The 14928-nt window shown below is 43.1% G+C and overlaps 1 protein-coding gene across 1 annotated transcript in view; it reads right to left on the bottom strand.

Moving 5' to 3' along the window:
- Positions 1–14928, bottom strand: part of LOC146856778 (protein CEPU-1-like) — a 927479-nt gene that overhangs the window by 89147 nt on the left and 823404 nt on the right. The window lies entirely within an intron of this gene.

Here is a 14928-nt window from a genome sequence, read left to right as displayed (position 1 = left end):
GAAAAACAAGGGTAAAGAAACATATTTCTCCTTGATACACCTCACCTCAGGAGGCGTACGGATATAGAGCTTCCCCAGGTATACATCACTTTGTAAATATGGGGCTGTGTCAAATTCCATGGATGTTCTATAAGAAAACCCACCACAAGGCTCATGGCCGAAGCAATTTGCCCTGCGTCGCCTTACTCATGATTTCTGAGGCCACTCAAAGCCATGCAGGGTGTCTTTGCGTCATTTCATGAATAAAAGTAGGAGCCCTGCATCATGCATGTACCAGTTTATGTTGTGCAAAAGTGATGCTGGACTCTCAGAAATAAGCCTCTTACAGCCCAGCCCCTATAAAAACCCAAACTAATGACCATGTCCATTGGCTTAGTCCTTGTGACACCCGATGTACTAGCTACAGAATTCAAAAACAGCCTTCCTCCATGCCATATATCATCATCCAGCTGAAAAGAGCTTTTGGCCATGGTAGGTGAGCACACACCCCATGTCATGTCTGCATGGTAAAATAAGCCACTTCAAACTGCCTTTGACCGATGGCAGCAGGCCCTGGGTGAAAGGAGCAGCATTGTGTCAGGCCCTACCACCAATTCATCCTATTCTCAGAGCCTCATTTGGAAGTGATTTTGTTTAAAGCAGAAATAAATGTTCTAGAGCTCTTACCATGTTAAGATAACTGGAATCCTCTTACATTCTAACTGTGGTCGAACTGCAACGCAATACTATCAGAGCAACAGTTCTGTGACCTATTTTTATTTATTTAATCGCTCATGATGACCAAGATGTTTTAGATGTATTTTTTAAAGATATTCTCCATGTTTATGTACTTTTTAGGTAGAGTCTAGGCAGTGTGCATGCGCTGTCTGCGAGACATACTGTAATCACTGTATGGGCTTTTATCCCACCTATTTGGCTTTTTATTGGTTACTTGCATTGTCCTTTAGAAAGCTTTACTTTCTATTGGATTATCTTTTTTGTTTGAGATGCTGAAGTTTTCATTTGCTCCCCAAGCGATACAGAACCTGTGGTGTGTCTCACTCCGGCTGTGAGATTTACTGTCTACCGCTAAGGAAACTGTGGTTGCCCAGCTGAGGTAACATATGTTTAAGGCACTTAAAACATCGCTTCTTCTTGTGTTTTTTTTAAACTAGATGTCCATACAGATTTTCTTGCATTTATAGCACAGTAGTAATTAACTGTTTGGAAATAGTAACCATACTTTATTTTGCTTACATCAGAAGAATAAATTGTAAACCTTAGCATAACTGTTTTGAGTACCAAAAAGGGTAATAGCAGCCTTTTCAATTTCAATTAAAAAAACTTCAGGGGATACGGCTCGTAGAAAAACAAGGTGCAGTTCTTTGTTGTAACACGGGTGCAGTGTAGGAGTTCTGGCTCATGTGTAGCATCATCCATAGAAACAAATTTTGGAGTTAAGTTTGGGTTGGTTTTAATGTCTTGGAGGCATAAATATAGTTCAACTGAAAGCAGGATTTAAAGCCAGGTGACATTTCAGGATGTTGAAAATTAATGTCCAAAAACACGGTGGGCACATATCTAGTGTCACATGATCTCAAGCTGCGTTAGCTGCACAAACACAGCACTCCAGGCCAGAGGAGGCCAGTACATAGCCCTAAGCATCCACCGCGACTGTGGTTGAAGCAAGTGCTCAGCACAAAGGGCGGATCCTCACAGCAGGCAGCTCATACACTCCTAATGTACCATCTTACATCATCACACACTAACCAGGTATGTGAAATAGGACCGAGCTGCTAATTAAGAGTCTGGCTAATACATTACTAAAATACTGTGTGTCTATTGTGTGCAAAGGTGATGTGGCCACTGTAGAAAATACTCTGAATGATCACTGAATGGAGGCAAACTGATCAGGACCTTCGGGGTACCAGCACCTCATTCCTTTCACAAGCAGTGCCAGCCAGTCTCAGCAAGGCCACTAAGGAAGCTTAAGATGGAGGACAAGTAATGTCACGGCGCACACCAGAAACTCAGATGTCTCTAGGTGGTGATAGGTGATATTGTCGTCCAATTCAATGGAACCTGTTTACAGTCCCAAGAATGACAAAAGACTGGGCCAGTAACCCTTGGATTTAAACAGGTCTTTGGGCAGGCACTAAGCCAAGTGCGTTATCTTACTCTATTCTGTTTACCCTGATAATGACTATTTTTTATATTGCATATTCCACCAGAGTAGTGGCTTCATAGCGCTGTCAACCTCATATGTTACTGCCATTCAACTTAATTGGCCACTTGTTTCTACCTATGAAGGGTAAAAGGCTGAGTATACCCAGCTTTAGTACCAAACCTTTAACCTTCCATGTCACACCTGCAGACCTCACCTGTCCTGAAAGCAGTTTTACAACCAAAACAGTCTCACGACGCATTGGCAGATGTCTAAAGCAGTCCACAGCCTTCTCAGAAGGAAGCACATTTATGGAACTTGCAGCGGTTCAGTCACTTGTGTTGTTGGTGCCAGTCCTTGAACATAGAGATGTTATTTTTTTGTTAGACTCTCGCAGGTGACTGTGAGCTCCATTAGTCTGTCAGTGTCCTTTCAAATTCTTGCTTGCTAATGGGCACTCCATCCTCTTTGTCCTTCCTTTTTTTTGTTTCCTCCCACTCCAAGACGCCAATAGCTCTAACTCTCAAAAATGTGAGACCGAATGGATTGCAAATGCTTGTTATTTTAGCTTTGCGAGACAGGGAAACACAATAGAGTGCTTTCTTTTTAAATGTATTATTTTTTTACTGCTGTGGGCAGGGTTATGAGGGAGTACCCTATTTTTATTGAACTCTGAGGTGAATGTTAGGCCCCGCAGAGTACACCTAGGTAGTATTTAGGAGCCAAAGACCTACTGTTTTTGCATCCATGTGTCTCAGCTGGTGGACGAGGGCAGCTCATAGCCGTCCCAGTGCCATGTTCATAATTATGAGTGTGACAGAAAAGGATAGTCTGTACCCTAATATGGCACACCCACAGAGGAGCGTGTTCATTCTATGGATAATAAAGTCATAATTTTTGTCAGCAAGACATGATTGGCTCTATACCAGAGTACTGTCCTTATAAAGACATTTATAAGGGGTGTGAACGCATATTTCTTTGGGGGAGGTTGGTATATATCAGATATTGAAAAACGTCCTTCAAGTGGGTGCAGCTATAAAGGCAGAGGTACTTCGCCATATCTAATTCACCTCTTAAAGAGAGAAGTCTATCTATCTATAGGTGATGTCAGAGGTACTGCCACTGTGGTATTCACAGGACAGTGTCAAGGAGACTTCCACTGCACTGTCCGGGCAAATCTATTTGTGACCCGCTCCTTAATATTTTGAACAAACACCTTATCATGTTTGCAAGGGAAGCCACGCTGCAACCACAAGAAGCTTACACCAAAAGTACAGCTATTGTTGTTACGTACACACCTATGCGCAATACACACACACTCACATACACACTTCAAAACGCCACTCTCCCACTCTTTTTGAACATTACCGCCTGCTACAGCGCACGTCTGCCATCCTTTGTACCACTAGGTGTACTGCTTCATTTACCTCCTCCCTCTTCAATTTTATTTAATAAATTATCCTTTGCCCTCTCACTGTGCAGACTCTTGATACACCACCCTGGATCTGCTGTTTGATACCCAACAATGAAGCACCTGCTTATGGCCACCCTGCAGTTCAAACCTAGACCTCTACTCCTTTTCTCTCCCTATTCTTCACCTACCTGATTTTATTCTTCCTCCTAGACTAAAAACGAATCTAAAAATTCTGTGTCTTCTGTGTTCCATGGTTCTACAGGTGGTTGGACATAGCTTCATTCCTGGAATTGTAATTCTGTGACAATCTGTTCACCCCTCCCACAAAAACCTGTGATCCTACTCCAGCCTGAACCGTGGCATCACAAAGATTCTGATTCCCTTGCATCTCTGAGACACACACTTGTTGCTCTCTGGCCTTACTGAATCCCAAATTCCATCACAGCTCCTCAAAGCTTCGTGATTGTGTATGAAACTGAACGCAGAGCCTCGCAAGTCATACACCTGCATTTTTCCCTTACCCGCCATGTTCTTAGACCTATTCAGGAGGCGGTTGCAGGATGCATAGACAAATATTTCAAATTGATTCTCGTCACTCTTTCCCTATAATGCATGACCTTACATTTGCAATATCACCACGGTCCTTCATCTGCCTGAGAAAAGAACATTGGCTCTTCTAATCCTATGTGAGCCTGGATTGCTCTCCATGCTAAGTCAATTGTGGTATCTTTACTGTTTTCATTGGGCGGATTCCATTCTAGCATATGTTATATTGATCTATGGCTGAAGGTTGTGGGAAAGAGAGGAAGACCTTGAGAGGGTTATGGCGCCTTGAAAATTCTTACCGGAGTCTTCCACTTGACCTGGTAATGGCTTACCTTTACACAGGCGATGGTGGATGGTCACCCCCTCAACATGCTTGTGGAGCAGATAACCCACTAGTTTATTAAAAATTATAAAAAGGGTTTTGAGTAAACCGGATGATCGTTCAACTATTTTTGGTGAAAAGAACTGATGTTTCAGGATCTGCTCACCATAGAGGGGCCATGTAAGTAAGATTCCCAAGACAATGCTACTATTTTAAACCTGCTGTGGGAACTGAGCTGCTATGTGACATAAGTGGAACACATGAACAACTACATTATGTGACCAAATTAGCCTAGATGCAGTCAGGGCAGAGGTAGCCTCAGGTGTTAGTAGTAAGCGGCCACCTTGATGATATGGTTTACTGAATACTGTGGAAGAGGAAGTGACGTCAAGATGTAGGCCTGAGGTGGCCCCCTTAGAAGATTGTGAAGTGCTCATTGGAATTCGATAAGTGTAAAAAACTAGGTTACTGGTTGAGGAGGGTTGAAACTCTACTCAAACAGCAGCCACAATTCCTATTGGGGTGAAACACAAGCAAAGTTCAAATCAACCTGTGGTAAACCCTCTGTTAGCTTGACACAAAATTACTCAGGCTTAATTTAGAGAAAATGTGTAAAGTATTTATGCAGCATTTCAAAAAGAAATAAAAAGTGGGAACACAACACTAGAAAAATCCAATGCAATTTAGAAAAATAGAGTAAACTTTAATAAATTACTTGCTACCAAAATTACAATATTCAAATCAGTAGAATTGGAGAGATGGAATTTCAAAGATTTCAGGTAAGTATAACTCCTTAAAGCACAAAGGCCACTTGCAGTTATCTGGTCGTATGAGACCGGGTGAAAGTCACAAGTTCAGGCCGACTGCATTGGAGCCCCGTCCGGATATAGGGAAAGGCCAGTCCTGCTGAAAGAGTTACCTTCAAAGTCCCACACAAAGAGTTCTGCTCATGGTGGAAAGGGCTACAAGGAGCAGAGACAGCAATGCAGATGGTCATTGCTGTGGAGAAAAGACCAGACACAAAATCGTGAATGGCCATCGCAGCTAGAGATTTGCTTTGGCAGCCATCGTGGGCTAGCAATGCTGTAGAGTGAAGTGCAGCACTCATGTTGCCAGTCATTGCTTGGGATCCCTGTAGCATGCAGAGTCGGGTTTACTGGATACTCACATTGATGGACGGCACAGGTGGCAAGGGCTTGTTGTGAACAGACCTGTTTGTGGTCGCGATAAGTCCAGAACTCGGATTTCTCCTTTTCTTGGAGAGGGAGCTCAACTGATGCCACAACATGGGTCCAGCACTTGAGGGACACCTCTCGGGCATCAGGAACTCACTCCAGCAGAGGCCAGCAGGGGTCAGGCAGGTCCAGTTGCAGGTTAGCTGGGCAGATGCAGGGAGGCCTCTGGAGCTTTTCTTTTAGCCCAGAACAGGAGGTCGTTCAGCTGACCTTTGGAGTCACTTCAGCCTGGGTTGAAGGATGCAGGTCCAATCTTCCTTCTCAGAAAGCAGGACAGCAGCATAGCTGGGCAGTAGATGAGCAGCCCTCCTGGCATCAGAGCAGCACAGCAGTCCTTCTTCCATAGTATTCACAGGTCCAGAGGTGCAATAAGTAGTTGGGACTGGTGACCCAATATTTATGCTTGGTCCCAGCTTAGGAGAAGGTTCTGGAGGTTTCCACCCCGAGAGGTGTCTGGAAATTCCTGCCTCCCTGCCCTGGCCCCAGCTTGTCTGGGAGCACAAAAGACTAGTGTCAAACCCTTTCTGAGTGTGTTCAGACAGAGGCCTTGTGATGTGCAAGTGTGGTAGGTGACAGTTGTCCCACGATCATGTCAGAGATGATCCTTCCTGCCAACACATATTCCCCTCTTTGTCTCAGTGTCTGGGAGCAATACATAAAGACCAACTGTCATTACACTTAGTCATGTGACCCACGATACAGACTAGGGACCATATGGTAAGGACAAGAAAATGCCAACTTTCTAAAAGTGTTACAGCAAACAAATGATGCATGGAAAGCTGAGAATGCAAACATTCTCCCCCAGTCAAAAGATCTGGGTTAAATCCATCGTTCTTTTGCCCACTATGCCACTCCAGTTTGGACCCAGCCATATGCAAATCAGTCTTGACCTTGTGCCCCATGGGAACAGTCCAGACCGAACTGCCAGGCCAGGGCCTCCCTGGGCTGGAAACAAGCATCTTGGGACCGGTTTCTAAAAGTGACATTTCCAGAATTGGGACTTAAAATACAACTTTACCATTAAAGAGGGTTTCGTGTTACAATTCTTTAGACTTCAAACTAGACAATCTCTATTGCTTCCAATTGAAAGTTATCACTTGATAAATGTAATAAGGTAACGCATTGTTATCCTGTGGGAGAGGAAGGCCTTGTTGTGGTAAAAAATTAATGTTAGAGTCATTCACCACCAGGACATGTAAAAGTTAAAATGCACATCCAACTTTTAAAAAGCACTGCACATGCCCCTTGAGATGTTTAGGGCATGGCCTGGGAGTCACTTATATGTATTATAAAAAAGGTTTGGGTCATTGCCAGGTTGAAAAGGCAGTGTGAAACTGAACACACAGTTTGCAATGGCAGGCTAGAGACATGTTTGAAAGGCTACTTAAGTGGGTGGCACAATCAGGGCTGCAGGCCTACTAGTTGCATTTCATTTACAGGCCCTAAAAACATGTAGTACCTCTTCACTAGGGACTTAGAAGTAATTAGATGTGCAAATTGGCAATAGGCCAATTTTACCATGTTTAAAGGGGAGAGTACAAGCACATTTTTCGCGTTGGTAAAGTGTGCAGCGTCCTAAAGCAAGCAAAAACGAAGTCAACAAAACAGGAGGAGTGAAGGCAAAAAGGTTGGGGGAAAACGACACCAAGGATGTCAGGTCCAACAACATCCTTTTGAGCACTACATAGTAGTGAGATAAACTTGATGTTTTGCAACTCTATCTGACACTCTTGCTTGTAGTCAGCATTCTGGAAAGATATATGCAGAGCACTCTACTACCAATGTTTCAAAGTCCCTATTGTGAACCTCCAATAAGTGAAGGAAGACCTTTCATAACACTGCAAGAGTTTGTGGACTGAATTTTGGAGATTTAGGAGCAAAAAACAAGTTGTATATGTTGATGTTGTGTTTGTAAGAGGAAGAACTGGGGGCTTACAGAATTTACCTGACTTAAACCAAGAGGCTGCTGATTCGGTCTGAATGAATATGCTATACCTCTGAAAAAATAAACATACTGTTCTTACCTTATGCAGTGTTGACACTTGCAAAACATCATTTTGGGGTGAGAGTACATGGCGAAGGAGAAACAGTGGAGGAATATGTAATGTATTAGAGTATATTAACAGCTGCATATTAATTTGAGACATCAGCAATTTCCTACTGAATGGGTGCAAGACGAAATATGAATGCAAGACAAACCACCACCAAGTGATGTTGCAGAAAAACAGGGAATATGAGGAAGCGTGTGGAAGAGATTAAAAAAGGCAACATGAATTATGTTACTCTGAGCGCTTCAGTTATAAAGACGTTTTTTAGTGTTGAGATTAGGATCGAAAAGCTAAGGGACATTGATTTTACTATTCTTTAGTTGGATATATGGTGAATGTCATGGGTGAATGTCCAGTGGTGAAAGAAATGCAACACATGAGGTTTAATATGGCATTAAATGAAACGCCACAGGAGATATGGTGCACGGAAAGAAACTGAAAGATCTAAAGTAGTATCTTATAAATTGTGCAACAACTGGTAAGCATAGTAGTGGTAATCCCTTTGACTGGGTTATAGTTGATGGGTGTAATGTTGAAATTGTGTTTGATTCTTTTTCGCGCTTGGGTCCCTAGTTGGCAGAGGTTTCCACCCTGTTCAAGAAGGAACCACAATGCTAGTTAGGGTAAGCTAGATACATACATTAAATTAACCTGTGCTCACCCTCTGGCAGTTTGGCACAGAGGAGGCAGGCTTAACTTAAGAGGCAATGTGTAAAGTACATGTCCAACACAAACACACAGTAACACAATGATAACATCACAAAAAGATTCCACACAGGTTTTGAACAATAGAGACTAGTTATCTGAGTAAAGCAAGACCAGAATGACAAAAATTAAATCAGTAGAAGTCGAGATATGAATTTTTAAAGAATGAACCAAAAATAGAGCTTACAAGTCACTGGCGGTCAAAAGGTTACTTGAGGATGCAAGGGACTGGTACAAATCCAAAGTTCCTGTTGACTGTGATGGAAGGCAGTACAGCCACAGGACGCAGACAGGTCCCGCTGGAGAAATACCTTAGATGGAGCAAGTTTCGACGTCGAGAGCCTAGTGCGTCATCGTCAAGTCACACAAAGGGGGTCCTGTGTCGTCATCGAGATCCGTTGAAGTGAATGCAATGTGTCATTGTCAAGCCACACAGAACGTTGTGTTCGAGCAGCACAGGCTGTGGATCCACTGTCGACCAGAATCAGCTTTTGTGTTGGCACCGAAGGACTATGAGGCAGCATTTCTCATGCAGGCAGTCAGGGCAATGCATCAGTTTTTGCAGAAATCAGCTGCAGAACCCACTTCTGAGTATCAGGACTGGAGGGAGCCCCTCGGGCAAGAGTAGGACTCACAGACGGTCGAGTCCAGCAGCACCAGCAGGATTGCAGGAAATATTTTGTGTTCCTGAGACTTTAGAAAACAGGAGGCAAGCCTCTGGGTTTAAGTGAGATGGGCCCAGTCCTTGTCTTCAGCAGGGCAGGGATCAGCAGGCAGCAGGGCAGCTCAGCAATGCAGGAAAGAAGTTCCTCCGACAGGCAGTAAAGGTAAAGTGGCAAACCTTACAGCACTGCAGTCTTTATTCCAGCAGAGTTCTTCTCAGGCCCAGGAGTGTACTGACTGGGTAGGGTGAGAGCTCAAGTACTTATACCTAAAAGTGCCCTTGATGTAGGGGGTGACTTCAAAGCAACTGTCAGAAGTGCACAATGATCCTTTTCAACCCAGCCCTGTCTGCTGGGGGTGAGTCAGTCCTTTGTGTGTGGACATGACACCACCTATTGAAGTGAAAGTGTCAGCCCCTCCCCATCCTCCCTGCCATGGAAGATCCATCAGAATGCAAATGAGTGCCCAGAATGCAGATGAACCTCACCTTCCTGTGTTTGTGACTGTCTAGAGGGAATGCACAAAGGATAGCTGTCACCCCAGCCCGAATGTGTGTTGGAGACAGGCTGCAGACACACAGAGCAAAGTTAAGAGGAGATACATTTCCATTTTCTAAAAGTGCATTTGTACAATAGTAGTGTCAAATCACGGATTTATCATTAACATTCCAGAAGATATGAAACATGATTTAGCTACTCCTTTCTAGTCAGGAATTACAGCTTAAAAGAGTTTGAAGGAATTCCCAATGCTAGCCTATGAGAGGAGTAGGCCTCGTAGTAGTGAAAATCGAATGTAGCTTTTTGTCACTACCAGGACATGTAAGCCTTAAAAGTAAATGCCCTACCTTTTAGTTACCCAACACCCTGCCCATAGGGCTACCTTGGGCCTACCATAGGGGTCACCTATGTGGTTTGAAATGCCAAGTCAAAGTGGCAGTAAACTGCATACAGAGGCCTTGCAATGACTGGGCTTAGGTAGGTTTGAAAGGCTACTTGTGTGGGTGGCACAACCAGTGCTGCAGGCCCACTAGGAGCATATAGATTACAGGCCCTGGGTATATGGTATACTACTTTATAATGGACTTATAATTAAATTAGATACGCCAATCGGGTATATATCAATATCAACATGTTTAGGTGAGAAGCACATGTGATTTAGCTCTGGTTAGCTGAGGTAAAGTGCTCGGACTCCTACAGCCAACAAAAATATACAGCAAAAAGTGGAGGTAAGTAGGCAATAAGTTGAGGGAAGACCACCCTAAGGATGACAGGTCTAACAGTGCTTACCTATCATTTCAGAGGAGGTATTCAAACAATAGTTTATGGGACTAAGGGGCTTTGAAGGTCAAGTGAGCAGAATGAATGGATATTTTCAGCCCCCTGTAGAATTTCATGATAGAATGGTGGTTTTACTAGGTAATGTTTCAATCAATGGTGATAATATTATAGGAGTGTCCTATCAAAACGTGTTGGGTATGTCTGTAGACTCCAAAGCTCAACCATAGTGTCACAATCATTTGTTTAAAGATGTGTAAGTTTTGGGAAGCTAATAAGTTACCCTCAATGTGCATGATTTAGCTGTATGGAAATTGGTTTTATTTTACTCATAAAGGCAACATACTGGTTGTCCCAATACATTTTAGTAGCCAATAAGCTCAATGGGAAAATTTGGGTCAGTATGAACTTAAGAGCACTTAATGACAAAGTGGTGGTAGACAAGTATCCACAATGAAATTTATCATAACTGATGTTTATTTTGTCTGGGACCAACAACTTTACCACTTTGGATCTGGCCTCTTCTTACCACCGGATTTGTTTACTGAGGAAACAAAATAACTGATTGTGTTTATTTATCCCTTGGGATCTTATGCATTTTTAAGAAAACCTTTGTGTTCGTACGCCTACGTCAGTGTTTCAGACAGCAATGACACAGTTTAGGCCACATAGCTGCGATTAAATATATTCAGGGTGATGTTTTGGTGTAGGAAAATGTGTAGCAGGAACTCAATGAACATCAAACTTTTCTGGGTAATTAAACGTTTCTGAATGGAATGCAATGCAAACCAAAGATGGGAGAATTGGGAGATTGATTAGTGTTTGTGGGTGTCACAGACAGCGGGTGAAGGAGGAGTTTGCTGAATCGAAGATAGAGGGGAAAATACTGATAAAATTATTCCTGGGTGTGAATAAAAACACTTGTGGCTCTTCTGTGTAGGGCTCTTGGGTTAGTGGGAAAAGTTGCCTAATAAGTCAATTTACACCAGATTAAGTGGCCGTTTTGAGAGATACATTTAGTTGTATTCTCTCTTGTTTGTTATACTACATGTAATTGAATGTACATCTTTGCTTTTTAGCTTTCAATGTAAATAGTAGTAATTCTTAATTTCCCTTGCTTTTTTCTAGGAAGGGAAGATGTGCAGTATCTTTACTGTGATCATTAGGCTATTCTATTCTCGAATGTATTGTAGTGGGTTGTGCCTAGATGCTAAGGGAATTACAGTTGAACCTGAAGTGGGATTTGGCTGCAGTGCTTTAAATACATATTATCTTAATATTCTTCCTTTCCTTGTAATGTGTCATCTGTACAAAAACCTTTTATCTTATAATATTTTCAACCCTCATCCCATTCTGCCCATCTTGAACCCCCATCCTACTCTGCAAAATGTCATCCTCAATTCTCTATTAAATCTAAGACACCTTGATTTCATACATACATTCCGTCTCCTGCTGGTCTCCACGGTTACTCTCCCAGCAGCACTGACTGGCAGCCTTTGTCCAATTACTTTGCTCATTTCCTCTTGGTGAACTTCTAAAGTGGCATCTCATTTTAAGACCTGATTAAAGCCTAAAATATTACAGGAATTAAAAGTAAGCACTTTGGACTCTAGTTGCCTCCTTGGGAGTCGCTAGAAAAATATCAAAGCTTTCCTAGTTAATAGAAAGAATATTAAGACAAATTCTGGCAGTGATAAATGAAAAGTACCACAAGGGGTTGATGCGGAAGACAGATGGTTTTTAAGTCAAAGATATATATATATATTTTTTTTTAAATTTCCAATATGTATGGGTGTTTTCAAAAGAATTTTCCCATTACAAATGACAATTGTGGAACGGATAATGAGCCAAATTTAAGCTTGATTCCTGAAGAAAGGTGTTCAATTTCATTTGTAAATTGTGTATCTACATATTATAACAGCGGCGGCCGGCTCAGGTAAGCACGGTGGGTGGGGCAAGGCGCAGCAGGGGGGGCCGCCGACAAACGACGGAATAGGTAATTTTTATTTATTCAATAATACCTATTCCGTCGTATGTCAACTTCCCCCCTCCTACCCCGCACCGCCCCTGTCCTGCCCCACCCCGTTTACCTGTGCCAGTCTTCACTGTATTCTAATTCAAAAAGTAAAATAGAAGCAGTGATGGCCTGCAGCACCTAATGTTATTCAATAATACATTAATACATTTGAAGCTGTCACTGATCCACTAATATATTTCCAATATATATTATATGTTTTCCAAATGCGTAAGCAATTATAGGCTTATTAGCTTCGTTAACAATGCCACAGAACACTAATATCTACTAAGCTATGAGTAAGTGCTTCAAAGCTAATAGATGGAAAATATAGGCTCCTGTAGGTTAAAGGTTTTATTCACACACAATACAAGGCATAACAAAGGAATTAGTGAAGAAATTCTTCGACTGATGTGGCTGTACTGCGTAAAAATAAATACAAGCATCTTTATTTCGACCCATAGATAGATAACTGCTGGAGAGGTTGGCTACAAGACATTGTGAGTGAGTTGTAAGAGATGCCTGAAAGGTGCTTGCAATGCGCATGTGCAGGCAGCCCATTGAAGGTGGGGAAAGGGGTCCTATGGACCCTCCAGATATCCCCTAGCAGGCAGGTGCAGTCACTCACTGCACCCCCCTGCAAGGGTATCTCTCTCACCTCTCAAAAGTGGAGGCCGGTTGCTGCCTGCAACAGTGAACTACAGAGCGGCTGCTTTAAACCTGCTCTACTTTTCACTTGAATGCACTGCCTCCAGGGCAGCACGACTTCGCGGCTGCCCTGGGGGCAGCACATTCGATGTAATAGTTTGCACCTTCCATTTTTGCGCCTGCCACACCTGTTTAAAGGCATGCCATGGCGCAAACAGGGAAAGTGTGCCCTATATGTAATAGGGCCCCTGGTTTTCCTTTTTCAGTTTGATGTTAAGGGTAGAGGGTGGTGGGGATGGGTGACAGGAGGGCAGACGTTATTTTTATATTTTGAGAGTGCATAGGAAGTTAATGTTCATGGTGGTGTGGATGGATGAAATGATCCTTTGGGCCATATTATAGAAAGCGGTGCATTTTTTTGTTAGCACTGGGTGCACCTTTCAAAAGGTGGGCTTGGCGCTAACAAGGATAGTGCACAGTATTATATTGAATGCACTGCCCCAAGGGCAGCCGTGAAGTTGTGCTGCCCTAGGGACAGCACATTCAAGTAAAATACGGAGCGGCTTTGAAGCACTGTGCTGGCGGCACCCCGCCTTCACTTTTAAGAGGAATTAGAGATCCCCGTGCAGGCGCGTTCAGTAAGTGACTGCTCCTGCCTGCAAAGGGATGTCTGGGGGGATCCATAAGACCCCCTTTCCCTCCCCAGAGGGCTGCCATTAGGTGAACCCTTACTGTGTGCCACCTTAGGTGGCACACTGTCAGTGCTGCTCCTGGCAGCTTTTTTCCCTCAGCGCCTGCGTCTATAATACAGCGTGGGCACAGAGGCAAATAGATTCCCTCATGGCTTCATGCCCCAGGCAAATGAGGAAATGCCCTCTCCAGAAAGGGCTGGCACTACATGTGGCTAGCACTTTCAGTATTACAGAAGGGCCGCACAAGTGTCTGCGGACCCATCTGTAATACCAACGTGCCCAGTGGGCGCACAAAGCGAGCACACATGCCCATTGCGCCCCGTGTCAAATTCTTTAATAGGGCCCCTGGTAATCTATTTTGTTTGGGGGAGGCATAGGGATGGGCACAGGGTGTTGGGTGGCAGTACAGCAGGTGCATCACACAGCATAGGGTTTAGACAGGTGAGGCCATGTACTTTATGGCTCCCTCTTTACCCCACTTAACCTGTGTAATCATTGAAAGCAGAGAACGATGATTTGGGGTGCAGGGGCATAGATGAATTAAATTGTAGATGGGTGAAAGTAAAGACAGACAACATTTTCCACGTTCGGGTTCTCAATAATATCATAGACAACTTGAGTGTCTCTTTTGCTGTCTATTTGATGCCACTCAATCCCTAAACGATATATGTCCCTCTCACTCATTGTTACATATCGTTAATTATATCAGACAGCCTAGGCAGCATCTGGAAGTATACAATGAAACATATATAAATGAATAAATGCCAGCACCAGCCAGCTGGACTATACCCTGCTTCTTCCAGCAATATTATAGCATAAACAGCCATGTCAATGCTGTTAATTTTCCAAAATGGTAAACGTGACTTGCAGAATACTCAAAAGAGGTAGGAGTCAAAGCAAGTAACTTAATAAAGCAAAAATGACCAGATTATTTTTTAGAAGGGCCACATTAAAAGTAGAGATTATGCGGAGGCTTCCGGAACAATGGCGGCAATGCTTAACCATGGCTCTACGTACATTGGTATTTTATTCTTGCAAGGATCAGGGCTTTTTTCTGGTGAGTGAAGGTAGCAGCATGACAGTGCCACCAAAGAAGTCACCAAATTACAAAAGTGGCCTCTAACATACCTAAGAAGAAATGGATTGCCTAAAAGGTAACATGTTATTTTTCCTGTGTCTTCAAAATTCCTTATAGCAGAGCAAATTCTTAGTGACCTTTTTGAT

The sequence above is a fragment of the Triturus cristatus genome, chromosome 3_2 (genome assembly GCF_964204655.1).
Source record: "Triturus cristatus chromosome 3_2, aTriCri1.1, whole genome shotgun sequence".
In the NCBI taxonomy this organism is placed as follows: domain Eukaryota; kingdom Metazoa; phylum Chordata; class Amphibia; order Caudata; family Salamandridae; genus Triturus; species Triturus cristatus.
This window is presented reverse-complemented; position numbering and strand designations above follow the sequence as displayed.